Source organism: Bubalus bubalis, chromosome 2, assembly GCF_019923935.1.
Source record: "Bubalus bubalis isolate 160015118507 breed Murrah chromosome 2, NDDB_SH_1, whole genome shotgun sequence".
Taxonomy (NCBI): domain Eukaryota; kingdom Metazoa; phylum Chordata; class Mammalia; order Artiodactyla; family Bovidae; genus Bubalus; species Bubalus bubalis.
Window position 1 is genome coordinate 186,832,817 of NC_059158.1, and position 14,454 is coordinate 186,847,270.

Here is a 14,454-nt window from a genome sequence, read left to right on the forward strand (position 1 = left end):
CGGCTCTAAGGTCTGGAGGCCGGGCCTTGAGAGGAACCAATGAGGAGGATGCAAAGCAGAGGCCATGGAGGTGAGCAGGAACCCAGAGGGGCCATCTCAAAGGCCAAGCAGAACAACTACTTCAAGAGAAGAGCTGCATGTGCTGAGAAATCAAGATGAAGACAAAGAAATACCAACTGGATGAAGCTACACAGAAGCCATCAGGCAAGAGAGTTTCACTGGAAAGGGGAGGAGAAAAGTCTGAGGCATGGGAGAGAGATTCTACAGAACAGAGCCTGCTCTGCAGAAACTCCAGCACTCTACAAAACAGCAAGCAGTGCCAAGGGAGCGCTGAGAACTAAAGAACATGGCCACCAACACAGTGTGCGCTTTCTGACCCTGGACACTGAGGAATGGGCTCCCGTCAGGAGCAGCAGGAACAGCTCTGGTACCAGTCAAGACGCAGTAAGTGCAGCATAGTCCTCTCTACCGTGAGGATAACTAACAAGTTCGACATCACACAAAAAGCAGCTCCCTGGAGACTCTGAACAGCAAAAGGGAAACAAAACAGACTGAGGAGGAAAGTCACACCCAGAGAAGCAGCCCCTGGAGGCGGCGGCTGTCTGTCTGCGTCCTCTTTTCTCTTGCAGCACTGACTTGAGGCATATAAAGCATGTCCTTTGACCATAAAGCAATTAAAAGAAGTCAAAATCAGAATGACATGTGGAAAATCTCCATATATGTGAAAATAATGGTACCTGGGTCAAAGAAAAAATTAGAAAATATTTAAACTGAAAATTGAAGTAGAATCTAAAAATTCAGGAGATGCAGCTGAACAGCACTCGGGGGATCCACAGCACTGTGGGCTCAGTCGCTCAGTCGTGTCCTGTGGCCCCAGCGACCACGGCACGCCAGGCCTCCCTGTCCATCACCAGCTCCCGGAGTGCACTCAGACTCAGGTCCACAGAGTCGGTGATGCCACCCAACCATCTCATCCTCTGTCACCCCCTTCTCCTCCTGCCTTCAATCTTTCCCAGCACCAGAGTCTTTTCTAATGAATCGGATCTTCGTATCAGGTGGCCAAAGTATTGGAGTTTCAGCTTCAACATCAGTCCTTCCAATGAATATTCAGGATTAGTTTCCTTTAGGATTGACTGTTTTGATCTCCCTGCAGTCCACAGGACTCTCAAGAGTGTTCTCCAGCACCATTTATAGCATTAAATGTTTATATTTGAAAAAGAAAACCACGTTTCAAGTAAGCTTCCACCTTTAGAAGCTGGAAAAAGAAGAATGCGTTAAATTCAAAGCAAGCAGTGGATGGAAATAAAGAACAAAATCAATAGGGAACCAATACAGAAAAGTCAATAAAACCATAAGCTGGGTCTTTGAAATGATTAATAAATTGATAAACCTCTAGTCAGATTGAGAAAGAAAGAGGTAAGACACACGGGACTGCTGGCAGGAAGGAGAGGACATCATTTGGACACCACACATGTGAAAGTAACAAGAAGTGATCATGAACGATTTTGTGACTATCAATTTGACAACACAGGTGAAAGGAAGAAATTTCTTCAAAGACATAATCTGTTCAAGTTCACTCAAGAAGGAATATATAAACTGAACAGCACTGTGACTATGAAAGAGATTGGATTTTTAAAGAGATTGGGAGTTTAAAACCTCCCAATGAAGAGAACTCGAGACCAAATAGCTTCACTGGTAAATGCTACCAAAAATTTAAGCAAAGAAAAAATGATTTTAATTGTACACAACATCTTCCAGAAAGCCGAAGATGAGGTCCCATATCTCATGAGGGCAGTGTGACCTTGATGACCAAATCAAAGATACTGCAAAAAAAGAAAAACACAAACCAAAGTCTCTGATGAACAAAATTCTGAATAAAACATCAGCAAACTCAGCAATATATAAAAAGAGTAATTTGCTAATTTTTGTTCTTTGGTCGCTAATTTGAGTCCATGTCCAACCCTTTGTGACCCCGTGGGCTGCGGCCCGCCAGGCTCCTCTGTCCATGGGACTTCCCAGGCAAGACACTGCAGTGGGTTCCGATTTCCTTCTCCAGAGGATCTTCCCAACACTCATCAACTAAATGGGGCTTTTCCCGGAAATGTAAAGCTGGTTTAAGATTTTTTAATTAATATAATTCAACCTACTGACAGAAGAAAGAAGAAAAACTACATGACCATCTCAGTGGGTGCAAAAAGAAAAACTGGATAAAATTCAACATAGACTTATAATAAAAACTCTCTACTCTACTAGGGGATAAAGGAGAATCTTCTTAACCTAAAAAAAGGCGTCTCCAAAACCAAAAAAACCCTACAAATAATATACTTCAGTTTCCCTCCTAAGATCAGGAGTAAGACAAGGAGGTCAATTCTCACCCTGGGTGAACTGGGAGTTCCAGCCAGTAGTGCTAGAAGGCAAGGAGACTATGAAATGAAGAGCACACCAACTGGAGAAGAATAAATGAAACCGTTCCTGTGTGCAGAAGAACCCCAAAGTACTTACAAAAAAATATCCTAGTAGTAATAACTGGGCTTGGACAACTCCCAGGACATAAGTTCAATATTTTAAAAATCAATTGTATTTTATAAACTATCAATTAACAGCTGGAAATCAAAATTTCTTACAATAACATCAAAAACTATAAAATACTTTGGTATAAATCTAACAAAACATGTTATACTGAGTACAATATGCTAACAACTACAAACACTGATGAAAGAAATCAAAGAAAACCTAAACAAATCAACAGATACGCTGTGTTCATGGACTAGAAGATTCAATATCATTAAGATGTTAATTCTCCCTAAATCGATCTTTAGATTTAATCCCAATCAAAATCAAGCTTCCCTGGGGCGAAGACGGTAAAGAATCTGCCTGCAGTGCAGGAGACGTGGGTTCAGTCCCCGGGTCGGGGAGATCTCTGGAGAAGGGAACGGCTACCCACTCCGGTATTCTGGCCTGGAGAATTCCATGCACAGAGAAGCCTGGCGGGCTACGGTCCATGGGGTTGCAGAGAGATGGACACAACTTAGCGACTTTCACTCACTCACTCAAAATCCCAGTAGGATTTCTGTTTTAGATATCAACGAGACGATTCTAAAATTTATATAGGAAGACAAAGAAACTACAATAGTCAAAATAATTCTGAAAAAGAAGAACAAAGTTGGTAGACTTATACGATGTGATTCCAAGACCTATAATAATCAAAAAGTACAGTATTGGTGAAAGGATGGGCACGCAGATCAATGAAAAACAACACCCAGGAACAGACTGGGACAAATATAGCCAATTGACTGACGAAGACGCAAGGACATTTCAGTGATGAAAGGCAGTCTACTCAACAAACGATGCTGGAAAAACCGAATCCCTCCGAGAGGTTTAAAAAACCCTCAACCCATTCTTCACCTCTAATACAAACATTAACTCAGAATGAATAATGTAAACCATGATTATAAAACAACAACAACAACAAACCTGTGAGACTTACAGGAGAAAACAGAAGAGAAAATCTCTATGACTTTATCTAAGAACATCTAAGTGTTCTCAGATACAACATCAAAAGCAGAACCCATAAAAGGAAACATTTGTATCCTAGACTTCATCAGAATTAAAAACTCCTGCTTTTTGAAAAACGCTACTAATGAAAATTCAGAAGACTAGCCACAGGATGGCAGAAAATACAGTTCACCCTTGAATGACACAGAGACTCTGACCTGCAGAGGTCCACTCACATGCGGGTTTTTCAATAACTGCGCACGACAACACTATGCTGCCCACGGGCGAATCCAAAGATGCAGAAAGGTGGACAGAGGACCAACTGCAAAGCTACATCCAGATTCTCAACTGTGCACGGGTCGCTGTCTCTGACCTCCATGTTGTTCAAGGGTCAACTGTATTTGCAAGTCAAATTTCTGACATAGGACTTGTGTCCAGAATATAAAGAGCTATCGAAAGATCAATAATCAGAAAAGAGATGGAGGTGGCTCAAGGGGGTAGTGTAGGAAGACCCTGAGCTCACCCTCTCCCACAGGGCACACCAAACCTACAGCTGCATACGAGACAACTCCCTCTGAAAACTAGCTCATCCGCTCCTCAATAACAAAGGATCAAAGAGGCAGAGACGCCGCCTCACCCAAAACCCCATCCCCGGCCCAGAGACCCACAGCTGGGGGATCTCACAAGTACGGCGCTTCTCTTTGAGGAGAGAGGGGTCTGTATCCCACACTGGGTGCCCCAACCCTGGGACCTGCCCCGCAGACAGACGCCCCACCACAGCTGGCTTTGAACACCAACAGAACGCACATCCCAGATGGAGTGGAGACGCCACTCTTTTTTTAACATGTTTTCATTTCGGGGGTCACGCTAAACGAGACATACACGTTTGCAAAAAGGACGTTGGGCTTCGCTGGGCCCAGAGAGCTGACGGAGACTCGTGGGGTGAGGAGGGGCCCCGAGGAGAGGCAGGGAAACGGTGCCAGCTGGAGCAGGGACCCAACTGTGAATCCGGAAGACGTCCCCCCAGAATAAAAGCAAGTCCCTGCTGTGTTCCAGGACAGGGAGGGAGATGCTGGAAGTAGGATGGACAGGGTAAGTGTCTAGCCAGAGAATCCACTCTGAAAGGGCTCGCGGGCAGCCTCACTTGCCTCAGGACCCTTGGCAAAGGCAGGGAGCGTGCCGGTGCCCGGAGCACACACGAGAGCCTGACCGGCCAGCCGTGCAGCGTCTGCGGCAGGGACGGGGGCCCGCGGGGCTCTCCCCAGGATGCAGGCACCAGCCAGCCGCCTAGGTGGACGCCCTTTCTACCCCGCGAACCCCAGGGGGCAGACTCCACCTCCATGCCACCCCCTGCCCCTGCTGAAGCCGGCAGGCGTGCCCAGCCTCACACTCCCCCTGGCCCTGCTAAAGCTGGTGGGCACACTTAGCCCCCACAGGGGACATCCCCTGAGCACCTGGCTCTGGTGTCCAAGGGGGCTGGCATTTCCAGGCCTCATGGGCCTGAAACAATCAAAGACGCTTCTTGGCAGGACAGCAGGGCGCCGCACAGACCTGAGCCCGGAGCCCACTGCCAGGCTTCCCGTGGCAAGGCCCGGCTACGCCCGCAGCTTCAGCCGGGGGCAGGCTACAGGCACAGCACACATCTAGAGGCCTTGGGTCTCTTTTGAAAGAAGCAGGTGGGGAGACGTGTGAACAAATGAAGAGAGAAAGGTAGGTGTGTGTGTGTGTGTGTGTGTGCACGCGTGTGCAATGGAATAGTACTCAACCATGACAAAGAATGAAAGTTTGCCATTTGTGATGGTACAGACAGACCTTGAGGGTATTATGCTAAGTGAAATAAGACAGAGAAAGACAAACACTGCATGCTTTCACTTATATGTGAAATATAAAAAAAATGAAAACTCACGCACACAGAACAGACTGGGGGCCACCAGAGGGGGGCAAAGTGGGTGAAGGGGGTGGAGAGGCTACAAAGTGAGTGAGCCACAGGGCTTTACTGTCCAGCACAGTGAGGGCGGCCAGCAATGCGGTACTGACATCTGAAAGTTGCTAAGACTAAATCTTAAAAGTCGTCATAACAAAAAAATGCTTTGTGACAGGTGGTAACCAGGGTTACTGGGGTGATCATTTTGCAATGTATACAAATACTGAATCATTATGTCCTACACCTGAAGTTAATATAATGTTATAAGTCACGTATATATCAATTTAGAAATAAAAAGACGACAGGAAATTAATATTTTAAAACTGGGCCAAAGATGTGCACATGCCGTCAAAGAGGCTTCACAGATGGTGAGCGCACAGAAAGATGCTAATATCACGATGGAAAGCTCGCTGAAACCACACTGAGGTGCCGCTACACACGCACTAGGCTGAGATAAAGTTTAAGCACAGAACCAACTGCTACAAGGTGAGAGAGACTGAAACTCGCATGCTGCTGCTGGGAATATACAAAGGCCCAATCAGGGCAAGAGCTCGGATGCTTCTTACAGAGTCAAACATACACCACTCAGCCCAGCAATTCTCCTCTGAAGAGCAGTAGGAGCTTAGGTTTGCATTCAAGCCTTTATGCCAATTTAAAAATCACTTTATACCAATGCAAATCACTAAGAACCGGAACCACTGGTTGTTCACCAGTTCTTCAACTGGGAATGGATACACAAACCGCGGTACACTCATTCCACGTGTTCTGCTCAGTAATGCGAGGAAACTGACCACTGAAACAATGCCGTGACGCACTTCCAAAATCAGCCCGAGTGAAGGAGGTCGGGCCTACCTGCTGCCACCCGCACTGACCTGGCATCGTGGGAAAGACACAGCCGAGGACAGAGGGCGGGTCACCCGGCACCAGGGCTGCGGTGGGGAAGCGCAGGCCACGGGGGAAGGGGCACAGCGCGGGCTGGGACCAGATCACACCCTGACGGCAGCAGCGGGTACACACCTGCGTGCACACATGTGTCAAAATTCAGAGCTACACGTCAAGAAGAGTGACTCTCACTGCACATAAATTTTTAAAAGCACATTTTGGGAACTATGGGTAAAATGTGAATATGGGTTATATTTTCAATGTTAAATTTCCTGCCCTTGATCACTATATTGCGGTTTTGAAAGAGAATATCCTTGATTTTAAGAAGATCTGTGGAGAGGTATTTACAGGTAGAATGTCATGCAATTTACTTTCAAATAGATCAGGGGAAAAAAGCATATATATATAGAAAAAGCCTCAAAGCAAATGTGGTCAAAAAAGTGACTACTGAATATGGGTGAAGGGTGCACTCTGAGGTGCACTGAACTATTCTTACAGCTCTAGGCATGAACAGTCTCTAAGAATTAAAAGCTCTGAGAGAGAAAGGATGAGAGGAGGGAGGTTAGTTTACACTGGAGACAGCCAGCGGACAGGCTCCATGAAAGGAAGCGAAGAAACACAACAGAGGTGAAGAGGTCTGGGACCCCAGGAGGTCTGGGTTTTTTTAAGATGAGAAATAACACGCTAAGGGCTTATGCTGATTGGAATAATCCAGGGGAGGGAGAAAGGAGAACCACAATTAACTCTAGACGCTGCCATTAAGCTCGGGCCTGCTTCTCCACACCGTCCTGCACCTCCTGCCCCACAGCGCCGCTCTTCAGCCCCACTGACCTCTCCTGTCCTGTCCCGGGACCACAGCCTGTCCCTTCCTCCCGTGGGGTCCGGCATGTGCGTCCCTTTCTGTCTGAAACCCCTGTCCCTGCTCTTCAGGAAACCATCCTTCCAGTCTCAGCTCAAGGGTCATCCCCCAGAGAAGCCTTCACTGGACCACTCACTCTGTTCTCAGCCAATTTTACGTTAGCTCCTTTTATTATCTGCACTGCACTGAGCCAAGCAAGCACTCACTCACTTTCCTGTCTAGCTATCTCCCTCTCAAGAAACAGGACTCTAGATTCCAAGGTGGACAAGTTTTGGTCTTTGGCTTCCATGTTCCCATCACATCGCTGGCATACTTTTGTTAAATCCATCTGGGTTGGATGAATCAATTTCTTAGAATACACCAACTCGCTGGCAGCACCACTGTTCCATATGGACTCGGCGCCCATGTCCCTCAAAGAACAGCTCCTCCGCAGGCTTCTGGTTCCCTGCCTGCTCAAAACCCCTTAACAGCTCCCACAGCCAATAAGGAGGCTTCCCAGGTGGTGCCAGTGGTAAAGAACCTGTCTGCCAGGCAGGAGACGCAAGAGATGTGGGTTCCATCCCTGGGTTGGGAAGATCCCCTGGAGGAGGAAATGGCACCCCACTGCAGCATTCTTGCCTGGGAAATCCCACGGACAGAGGAGCCTGGCGGGCTAGTCCATGGGGTCGCAAAGAGTCGGGCCCGACAGAGCATCGAAGCAGGCCCACACACGGGCAGCAAGATGAAGTCTGCGCGCGCCCTCGCCTGCAGAGGCCCCGGTCCTGGCCGCCGGCCGCCCTCCCGCCTCCTCTCCTCTCCACGCACCTGGCGCTGCAGCAGACGCTGCTGTAAAAAGCAGGCCCCTCCCGCACCGCTGCTGCGTGGCACGCTCTCTTCCACCCCACCCCAGCGGTCTTTGAGATGCCAATCAAACCTTCACTCCCAAAGGCAACGTCACACCAGACAACTTCCACCTGGCAGCTCAGGCCTCCACGGACCACACAACGCCCGCTGAGCACTCACGGCGCAGTGGTCCCACAGATTACCCCACTTAACCTGCACAGCCCCGGACGAGGGCACAGTGCTCCAGTACTCTCTCTGGTTTGTGGATGGAGCAATTAAAGTTTAGAGAAGTGACGCGATCGGCTCCAGGACACCCTGGCTTCCGGGCAATCAGGAGTCAAACCCATGCCCGTGGGTTTCCAGAGGCCCAGCCGTAACTACCACCATGATTAACCGCTGACCTAAGGTTAATCAGTTCTCCCAGCCTTAGTTTTCAGATGAGAAAACCTCCCTTTCGTGGATGTTCGAAGGATTAGCAATACCGTCTGAAGGAAACGGGGTGCAAACCTGAACACACTGGCTTTTGTTAAACCCGTGGGGCCCCGACTGCGCCTGCTCCCGTTAACTGTCTGCCCGGGGTCTCCCCTCCCCTCCGGGCCATCCCCTCTCCCCTCCCCAGGGTCTGCAGCGTTTGCACACAGGGCCCTTGAGGGTTTGTCCATCAGGGCTCCATCTGGGGCCCCTGTGAACTGCTCTGTGGTTATAAACATTTTGCAAGGAGTCCTCCACTTGGCCCTTTTATCTATTGGGTTGGCAAAAAAATTTGTTCAAGTTTTTCCATAACATCCTACATAAAAAACCGAACGAGCTTTTTGGCCGATCCAATCTCAGGGACTCTTATTTAAACAGCCTGGGGAGGTCAGGGGAGGGTCAGTGCCAGGGGCTGGATGCCATCATCCCAGTGCTCATCCACTCATGTACCCACAGTCCGTCTCCAGGACCCTCTGCTGCTGGAGAACGCGGAGTGTGCTTCCCACAACCCAGGCACCCTGCCGGGCACGTCTGTCCTCATTTCAGAGCACAGCCCGTCTGTGAGGAGGCACTATCGCTGGCCTGTTTTATGCCTAAGGAAACGGAGCCACAGACAACTCACCCTGCTTCCCACAGCTTTAGCTGTAGATTAGGAGCTGGATTAGGGTCTGAACCCACAGTCTCTGGCTCCCGAGTCCATGCCTCTCACCAGGCAGCCACCTTGCTTCTCACCCCACAGCTGCTGTGCTCAGCACAGCACAAAGTCGTCCACATCCCACCCCATCGTGAACGTGTTGGGATACAGGCAAAGGGCAACGAGGGATCCTAATCACCTGGCCGTGGGTTAGGGAGAGCTACCTGGGTTCTCCAGTGGACCCACAACGACCCTTTAGAGGGAGGAAGACGCGACAGCCCCGCTGGCTCTGAAGACGGAGGAGGGGCCGCGAGCCAAGGGGCGCAGGTAGCCTGCGGAAACCAAAACAGGCCGGGACAGGCCCTTCTCCAGAGCCGCCAAAAGAACACAGCCCTGACTTTAGCCCAGGGACGCCCATTCTGTGCTCTGACCTCCAAACAGCAAGGTAATGAATCTGTGCAATTTTAAGCATGACGTTTGCGGTCTCTTGTTATAGCAGCAACCACAGGAAACTCGGATGCCAGAGCAGCTGACAGCCCTTTCCTGCTCAAAGCTGGCCAGGCCATCGGGGTTCTGCGGCAGGGTCCGAAGGCAGAGCCCACCCCAGCACCCTCCCCTGACCCCCCATGGGCGGACCCCCTAAGGCTCCCTCAGGCTTTGTCTGCCTACCAGGGGAAACCAGACATTTTATCTCGAGACCAGACATGGCCCAGCTTCCCTGCAAACCTGGAACCAAGCTGGGAGCACAGAAGCCAGGGTCCCTACACAACAGGCCAAGAGCATGGGCTCCAAGTCCCCTCCCTGGGGGCGAGGTGCTGGCAAGCCCCACCTGCCAGAGGCAGAGGGGTGAGACTCATTACAAGAAGCCTAAGGACAAGGGTGAAGTGGAGCGACTTCCCTGGTGGTCCAGCGGTTAAGAACTCGCCTGCCAATGCCAGGGACAGGGGTTCGATCCATGGTCTGGGAAGACTCCACATGCCACAGGGCAGCTAAAGCCCCACGCCCCAAACACTGAAGCCTGCGCCCCGCAACAGGAGAAGACACCGCAGTGAGGAGCCCACCCGCCACAACTCGAGAAAGCCCGCCTGCGGCAATGAGGCCCAGTGCAGGCAAAAATACACAAATGGACGTTTTTTTACAAGGTGGTGCTGATCCTTCCAAGGAGCATGTGGGTCCAAAGTGAAAGGGAAGTCGCCCAGTCGTGTCCGACTCTTTGCGACCCCATGGACTGCAGCCCACCAGGCTCCTCTGCCCATGGGATTCTCCAGGCAAGAATACTGGAGTGGGTTGCCATTTCCTTCTCCAGGGGATATTCCCGACCCAGGGATCAAATCCGGGTCTTCCGCGTTGCAGACAGAGGCTTTACCATCTGAGCTACCAGGGAAGCCCATGTGGGTCCAAGCTGAGCCTGTACCGTGGGAAGGGCTGGGGGCGCAGGGCAGAGTACAGAGACAGAAAGAGACATCAAATTTGCATGAGGGAAGACAGGGTTTTAATTACTCCTTTTCTTAACCTCATTGTGCCTTGAGGTATTTTAACATTACTCTCCCTGGCAGGAAGGATTGATTGACTGTCTCTTGGCATTCAGAAACCCTGATTAATGTAAAACTAACCAGTCGTTCTGCACTCTGGGGAATTAATCACTTAAATGTGGGAATTACTCAATAAACCGTTCAAACATGCAATAAACCAAGCCATTAAAAATTAATCGCTCGACATCCCGGCCATGTAAACAGGGCTAATAAGATCCTGGAAGCTTAGGGTGAGGAGGAAAAGGAAGCAGCTGGGGGAGCAATGACTTTAACCAGCCGCCCCCAAGGACCAGAGTGGACACACCGATGCCCGGGCCACACAGCTCAGATCACCGGGTCGGGGGATTCCACTTCCTGGGCCCTCCTGCCCTGGCCCTCGGACAAGGGCAGGCAGGCAGGCGAGAGAGAAAAGCAGCTCCCCTGGACTATTATGAGGACGTGCGGGGTTAGAGCTGCTGCCTGTGGCAAGCATTTACTGAGCACCTACTCCGTGCCAGGCCTTGTGCTGGGGTCCACAGATCTGAGCAGGGCTCTGCTGCGTGTTGCGTGTTGCAGATACCACATTTTTACAAACTGAAGGTCTGTGGCAATCCTGTTTCAAACAAGTCTATGGGTACAATTTTGCCAAGAGCATTTGTTCACTTCATGTCTCCATGTCACATTTTGATCATTATTGTAATATTTCAAATGTTTTCATTATTGTCGTATTCATCACGGTGATCTGTGATCAGTGATCGTTAACGTTATTATTGCAGAGAGATTATGACTCCTGGAACCTCCCTGGTGGTCCAGGGGCTAGTAAGACTCCACGCTCCCAGTGCTGGGGGCCCAGCGTCTCTGGCCAGGGAACTAGATCCCACTCGCTGCAAGTAAGACCTAGCACAGCTACATACATCGGTAATTTTTTAAAAAGATTATGACTCACTAAAGGCTCAGATTATGGCTAGTATTTTTTCAAATAAAATGTCTGTAATTAAGCTATGTACATTGGCTTTTTAGACACAGCATTATTGCACACCTAATCTACTACACTGTGAAATTAAAAAGTTTACGTTAGTACTCAGTCGTGTTCAACTCTGTGATCCCATGAGCTGTAGCCTGCCAGGCTCCTCTGTCCTGGACTTCTGCAGGTAAGAATACTGGAGTGGGTTGCCGACTCCCTCTCCAGGGGATCTTCCCGACCCAGGGACTGAACCCAGGTCTCCAGCACTGCAGGCCGATTCTCTACCGTTTGAGCCCCAGGAAAGTCCTCACTAGAGCAGAGTATAAACATAACCTTTATACGCACTGGGAGACCAAAATATTTGTGTGACTCGCCTTACTGCAACGCTGGCTTCATTGCCAAGGTCTGAAACCAAACCTGCCAGCACCCCTGAGGTCTGCCTGTGCCCAGCGCCCCTGAGGTGTGCCTGTGCCCAGCGCCCCTGAGGTGTGCCTGTGCCCAACGCCCCTGAGGTGTGCCTGTGCCCAGCGCCCCTGAGGTCTGCCTGTGCCCAGCGCCCCTGAGGTGTGCCTGTGCCCAGCGCCCCTGAGGTGTGCCTGTGCCCAGCGCCCCTGAGGTCTGCCTGTGCCCAGCGCCCCTGAGGTCTGCCTGTGCCCAGCGCCCCTGAGGTCTGCGTGTGCCCAGCGCCCCTGAGGTCTGCCTGTGCCCAGCGCCCCTGAGGTCTGCCTGTGCCCAGCGCCCCTGAGGTCTGCGTGTGCCCAGCGCCCCTGAGGTCTGCCTGTGCCCAGCGCCCCTGAGGTCTGCGTGTGCCCAGCGCCCCTGAGGTCTGCCTGTGCCCAGCGCCCTTGAGGTCTGCTGTCACTGGGGGGGGTGTGTGTGTGCGTGTGTTAGGAAGCGTTTGTGTGTGTGCGTGTGTGTGTGTGTTAGGAAGCGTTTGTGTGTGCGTGTGTGTGTGTGTGTGTGTGCACGTGTGCATGTTAGGAAACGTTTGTTTTCCAAAACATTGGCTATAAAGGAAAATACAGCAAGGGAGAGCAGTAGGTATTTTGGGAGAAGAAAGTTCTTACTTTGGACAAGCTGATCAGAAAAGTCTCTCTGAAAAGATGCCGCCTGCGTGAGACCTGAAAGGTGGCGGCACAGGCCTCAAGTGCGTCACGCAGAGACTGGACGGAGGAGACCGGAGTGCGGGCTTGGGGGCAGCCAGGAGTAAGGGTGCAGAGGGTCTGAGGCCAGGAAACCACAGAAACGAGCTTCTGCCCGGGGGACGCTGCCACGGACGGCTCCTGAGAGGAGAATCACGCTGGCCGTGGCAATGACACCAGAAGATGAGGCCAAGGCAGGAGCAGGAAGGCCTGCGGGAGGCCACCGAACCGTCGGGGGCAGCCAGCTGCTGCCTCCCCGGGGCCCGTGCCCCCTCCCTGATGGACAGCATCTGCTCTGGCTTTGGGCCTGCCTGCCCCTCTTCCCCCACAGAGGCTGGGACAGGGCTCATTCGGCTCTCAGCTCAGCTCTTTTGTCCCAGCACTCTGACCACTTGTGATCAAGTGTGTCCCAGCACTTGTGATCTGGCTGAGGAGCCCTGCACGGCCCCCCACATGACTGTCAGGTCTGAAATGGCCCCAGTACCGCCTGAGGACGGAGCAGATCCCTGAAGAAGGACAGAGCCAAGAAAGTCACGGAGAAACGGGACCAGGAGCGTTTCTGGGTCACGCTGCTCCTGCAGCCAGACCCTCCTGAGGCGCCCAGTTCTTCCATCAGTCTCCTTGTGTGAAGCCAGCTCGGGCAGGTTGGATTCCTGGCGGACACGGCACCTCGCGCTGTGCGTATGTTTTCACCCAGGGCTGCGGGTCCTCTAAGCAGCAAGCACTGGAGCCAGCTTTCCAACTTACAGATAAGCAGACCCAGGCTCGGCGCCCAGGGGCACACTGCCAGGATGTGGCCACGGTGGAATGTGAGCCCAAGGACTGCTGGTTTCAGAGCCCTCGCTTTGGGCTTCTGTGCTCATTCTCTATGTCTCTCTCCCTGTGTGTGTGAGGCAAATAAGCTTCAGTCATCTCCAACTCTGCGACCCCATGGACTGCAACCTGCCCGACTCCTCTGTCCATGGGATTCTCTAGGAAAGAATACTGGAGTGGGTTGCCTGGCCCTCTCCAGGGGAATCTTTCTGATCCAGGGATCAAATCCACGTCTCCTGCGTTGGCAGGCGAGTTCCTTACCTACAGCACCACCTGGGAAGCCCATCTCTCTCTATATATATGTCTTTAAAAATGTCTCTTGGTGGGCTTAATGATTTAATTGTGGAACAACAGGTGCCTCACACACAGCCCTCTCCCCTACCCACAGCCTCAGCAGCCTCATCGCTAACAGCATCTCTAACTATCTGAAGAACTCGCTCCTGCAGGGCCCTGAAGCGATATGGCATCTCTTCATGTCCCTGCAGCCCCTAGATAATGACAGACCCGGTCCTGCCGAGACGGGGATGCAACACCAGCCACTGAACTGCGGCAAGCTGCCCTCTCCCGGATCCTGTCCTGCTGGGGCCACGGAAGGAAGTGGACATGGACACTGACACCGAGGAGAAGCCACTCGGAGATGGCTGGGCGCCCTGTGGGGAGACAGCAGCCCGAGGAGCAGACGGCCAGGCACCATCCACAGGGGACGGACAAAGGTCAACGCGGAGTCTTCTCTCTGGGCCCCCACATGGTTCAGTCACAGATCTGAAAACGACAAAAGTTTCCAGAAAATATAAAGTGCAAACAGTGGTAAAAGAACCAAAGTGGACCCAATGGACTGTTCAACAAGCTGAGATGGTGACCAGAGGTTTCTTGACCGAAGCGCCGCAACCTCAGATGACTGAGTGGGCGAGTGCTGCCGAACTGATCATGCCCACAG

General features: G+C 51.4%; 1 protein-coding gene across 7 annotated transcripts in view; it reads right to left on the reverse strand.

Moving 5' to 3' along the window:
- Positions 1-14,454, reverse strand: part of ACTL8 (actin like 8) — an 81,683-nt gene that overhangs the window by 8,421 nt on the left and 58,808 nt on the right. Inside the window, exon 1 of one of the 7 annotated variants that reach the window (XM_044938202.2) lies at positions 8,196-8,220. The exons of 3 other annotated variants lie outside the window; for them this stretch is intronic. The gene's annotated coding sequence lies outside the window, so the exon portion shown is untranslated. 3 more of the 7 variants (XM_044938199.2, XM_044938200.2, XM_044938201.2) reach the window with 3 other exon arrangements.